The sequence below is a fragment of the Microtus ochrogaster genome, unplaced genomic scaffold (genome assembly GCF_000317375.1).
Source record: "Microtus ochrogaster isolate Prairie Vole_2 unplaced genomic scaffold, MicOch1.0 UNK1, whole genome shotgun sequence".
Classification (NCBI taxonomy): domain Eukaryota; kingdom Metazoa; phylum Chordata; class Mammalia; order Rodentia; family Cricetidae; genus Microtus; species Microtus ochrogaster.
The window spans coordinates 9,220,826-9,225,737 of record NW_004949099.1 but is presented as its reverse complement, the minus strand read 5'-3'; positions in this window follow the sequence as shown (position 1 = coordinate 9,225,737).

Genomic DNA, 4,912 nt, shown 5'->3' with positions numbered 1-4,912 from the left:
GAGCTCCCAAGGTCCCAATGAGGAGCGGAAGGAGGGAGAAGATGAGCAAGGAAGTCAGGACCACGAGGGGTACACCCACCCACTGAGACAGTGGGGCTGATCTATTCAGAACATTTTTTAAGCACGCTTTTTCCCTTGGTGAGTCTTAAAATGTTAAAGCTCCTGGGGCTTTTTTTGTAAGGTGGTATCCTTATACCCACACTCAAACTTACTAACCCAGTATCAAATTAATCAATCCTTGTGTGCCATCCCTTTCCTGCCAGTGGCTTTGCTGACACATGAGTAAATATGGGACTGGGGATATGGCTTATTTGATAGATGTTTTGCCTAATATTCCATAAAATCTTGGGTCTGATACCCAGCACCCCAAAAACTAAGAATAGTGATGCCTGTCTCTAACATCAGGAGACAGAGACAAAACTTCAAGGTTATCTTCAGCTATATAGCAAGTTTGAGGATAGCCAAACACAACACCCTCTCTTAAAAACAAAACAATTAAGAAAAATCGAAACGTGTCATGCTTTTTTTTTAGCAAACATGACTATAAAGGGAAGCAATGGTAATATACATAAGTAGAAGAGACAGAATGACATGCTGAAATACACTGTAGCTCCGGTCACCACTATATGTAAACATGTCTCCCAGAATATATACCCTTGAACACCCAAGTAACAAGAGAAATTAATATTAATGTGTATCTGGGATATGTATATCCCTGTGCCCAGAGTTTGTCATGTTGTTCAGTAAATCTGCACTGCCTTGGAGGAACCTGGGTCTGGGAGCACAGTGAGCGGTTTAACCATGGTTAAGAGCCTGTAAGTGCTGGAGATGGAGACCCCCACAGCTAATGGCTACTGCTGATAATCTTCCCAACTTGAATGCTCATTCCAGGAACCTGTTTCCTTATAGAAAAGACTGATTCCCAGTCTCCCTGAAGCTGTCTATGTATAATGCAACAAGACTTGGTCCTTTCTTTCTCTCGGATCCCACAGAATTTTTGACACTTTGGTAGAAATTCTCCTGCCACATGGCTTTTTCAATACCTGTAAAAATCAATTGATAATTAAGTATTGCAGGATTTTTGTTTGTTAACTTGTAAGCCAGAAGCAAAGATAAATTATTCATTTTTGATCATTAACACTTGTATAAAGCCTGGTAAGTATAAGATATTCTACCAATATTGGATCAAGAAATAAAACAAGAAGGAAATTAAACAGTGAAATCTTGATTAAATGATCATCCAATTTTCATCTTTGAATACACTTGGAATGGAAAAAACTGTGCTTTAGCTCACAGGAAACTTTCTAATCATGGTTCTAAATATGATAGATAATAGAACATCATATGTGTTTGATTCTGGGAAAAGTTTGCTAAAATGCTAGAGAAAAACAAGACTTAATGATAGCATCATGTTTAAAAAGTATGTCATATCATATGGTTCTCCATGAGACGGAAACTAAGTTTACCAAAATTAAACCAGAAGACAGGATTCTCTTAATCAAGATAAAATGAGCTTAGCAACAGTGATGATTTATATTTATGCTTAGCAAGGAAAAATAGCATGGTAATCAAGAGAGATTTGCGAGGAAAAACACTAAGAGGAATAGTATCATTTAAAATCAAAGGCAATATCTCAAACACTCTAAGATCCCAGAAATTCTTTAACATCATCATTATTTTATTGGCATTAAATTATTGCACATGCTAATGGATGTCATGAGGATTTTTTTCCCCTTTCTTTCTTTCTTTGTTTTTTTTTTGTTTTTTTTTTTTTCCGAGACATGGTTTCTCTGTAGCTTGGGAGCCTGTCCTGGAACTAGCTCTTGTAGACCAGGTTGGCCTTGAACTCACAAAGAGTCACATGTTTCTGCCTCCCAAGTGCTGGGATTAAAGGTGTATGCCATCATAGCCTGGCCAAGGATTTTTTCACATACGTATAGAGTGCAACTTGGCCACGTTCCCTAACTCCTCCTTTTTCTCTCCTGTTCCCTTTTGGTAGTCCCCTTAATTCCCTTATACAATTGTACTTCTACTTCCCTGCCAAATAGAGAAAACTGATCTCCCATAGGACCCAGATATACCACTCCTGGGTGTTTACCTGAAAGATTCCAAGTCAGCACACCACAGAGACACTTACACACCAACATTTACTGTAGAACTATTCATGGTAACTGCTACAATGTCTCCATAAGAGTCCACCATCAGAGAAACAGATAAAGAAAATGTGGAATATATCCACACAGACATTTTACCCAGTCACAAAGTAGATTGTATGTCTTCTGTAGGAAGACAGGTGCAACTGGGAATTGTCAGTCAGCTCTACCAGAAATTCTTAGAACAGACATTAATGTTAATGGTGATTAAGGTTAATAAAAGCAGAAAGGACAATAAAAGTGTAAAGCCGTTCAGTATTCTACTGTTACAATACTATATATTATTGTATACTGTATAATATTATAATACTACAGTATAGTACTGTAGTATTAAAAGTGAAGGTGTAACATGTAAATGTCTTTGCATCGGTTATATAACGTACACAGTATTAGCAAACTCTCACTTTAGAGATGTATAATCCAATGACCTCCTTCTGAGTAAAGGAGTAATCCTTGAATAAGCCAAAATTCCTGTTTTTCTCTGTGTACATTTTTACAAAATGCCATAATCCTGAGAAGTTAATTCAGGTGAAATCAACACGAAAATGATAATTATTACAAACATAACGTTGAAAAAATCAACACTTTACTTTCCTGTTAATGAGCATGAAATAGAAGCCATTAAGTTTTTTAAAAAGAGATTTGACAGTTTCAGAAGCTTGTGGGTAATAAGCCAGTAGGTAGAAAAAACCAATATTTTTAAAATGTGATTTATTTATGAAAGAACTTCACCGTGACTCTTAGGAAGCCTACTTTGTTCTTGATTAAGCAATGGAGTCCAGGAGGATCACTTTAATCTTGCAAATATTTATCTAATCAGTTCATTTTAAGACTTTTCTTCTTAGAAGTAACCTTGTGCCAGACAGGCATATTTTCAGCAAGACACTAAATCCCCAAGCTCATTACCATAGAATGAATGAGCTTCGGCAATGTGAGAGAAGATGTGAATGTGCTTAATACAAAGAGTTCTGGAGCCTTTGCATCAGAAGCACGGTTCCGACTCTCAGGCTCTGGGCTATGTGCACTGACTTTAAAATACATCTATTGAGGCACCAAGTAACCTTCTGCTGGTGCTGACTTCATCCCAAGACTGAAGTCAGGACTTGCTTCTTCCAAGGGTCAAGAAAAGGAAAATAAAATCCCAGCATGTTCTTGAGGTTGTAGTTTGAGAAGAGATTCTAGTGCCAAGTTTTCCTAAGAGTTCACATAATGATGTTCAAAATGGCTTCTCTGGCAATCTTTGGAAAAGGAGACTTTTAAACACACTTTGTGATGCCAGTGTTTGAAAATAAAGGCTTTTCAAAGAAGATAATGTGTAAATGGTAGTCACACACACCATCTAATGAAATCTCTAAAATCACCAATCTTCTATAGCCTCAAAGTAAGTGTTTCACTATGCAAGAAGTTAAATACGTTTTGATGATAATTTATGTTTTAGGTCATAGCTTCATCAGTCTGTTCCCTTCCCTCCTACATCTCTCTTGCTCAGGACTCAATGTACTAGGACAGAGTAGTGCAGTCAAAGAAGCCTGCTCAGTCTCTCTCATCGAGTCTCTGCTCTGGTGGCAAACACGGAGAGGAAATGGTATTTAGACAAAAACATAGTGCCCATCTGCAAGATGGAGAATGGAAAACATTTAAGTTTTGGAGCCAGGCAGGTCTGAAATCAAATCCTACTTAGAAGTTAGCTAACTGATCCTGCTTTCTCCCTCCCTTCAGCAAGAAGGGCCTCCCATGGCTCTGTGGAGAGAACTTGCCTGAGGATTAGTGGAAATGAGGTTTTTGGGAAAGGCTTGGTAGGAAGTATTCAAATCGACTACACAAAACTGACTACAGGAAGTATTTAAATAGACCACTTAAAACCGAGTAACAAAATTTGGCAGTGAGAATCTTTTCCTCTGCTGAGTTTAAAAGATATTCAATAGCAAATTTACTGAAAGCAATAGCTAAAATAATATTCTTAGTTAATGAAAAAGTTATCTTATTGAGAATACATGTATATTAAATTTTGTTATCAAGTTCCCGGTCTCTTCTCACAGTTCATCCAATTTCCATAGAAGAGAAAACATTAAAGAATGTTTTCATTGCCTTAGGGACAACTAGCTGTTATAGTCAAAACCAACACAGCCCACAGAAAGCAAAGCTCAAAACATACACATTGAGTTACTTCCTCTTAGGTATTAGAAAGACAAGTTTATAGAATTAAAATTATTTAGGTAAAAATAATCAATATAAATTTGAACAAGGGTAATGCAGTTAAGGCAACCATCAACAGTTTATAAGAACAAATCTTTGCTTGCTAGGGTTGTGGGGTAAAACAAAAGTTTTTATCTTCATTAGAGTGTTTTACACATGTTGAATTTTCTTCAATGTTTAACTGTACTTGAAAGATATTTAATAGATGGTTTGACTTATAGGTGCTATCATGAACAGTGACATCACACTCCTTGCATAGCCACAGACCATGATGATGCTCATTTAAAACCTGGACACTGGATTTTGAGTATTTGGGTTGACTGCAATTCATCTTAGCAAACCTTGCTGGGGAGGAGGTCTCAGGAGTTGTGTACAGTCTAAAATATCAACGAGGAAGAGAATCTCCCTATGGTCTCTTGTGATATTAAGGAGGAAAACAGCTGAGTGTGGTAGCACACACCTGTAATCTCAGCAACAACAGCAATAAAAATAAAAGAAAGAAGAAAGGGAAGAAGAGGGAAGAAACATAATAAAGGGCATATCTTAAAATGAAACAAATTCAT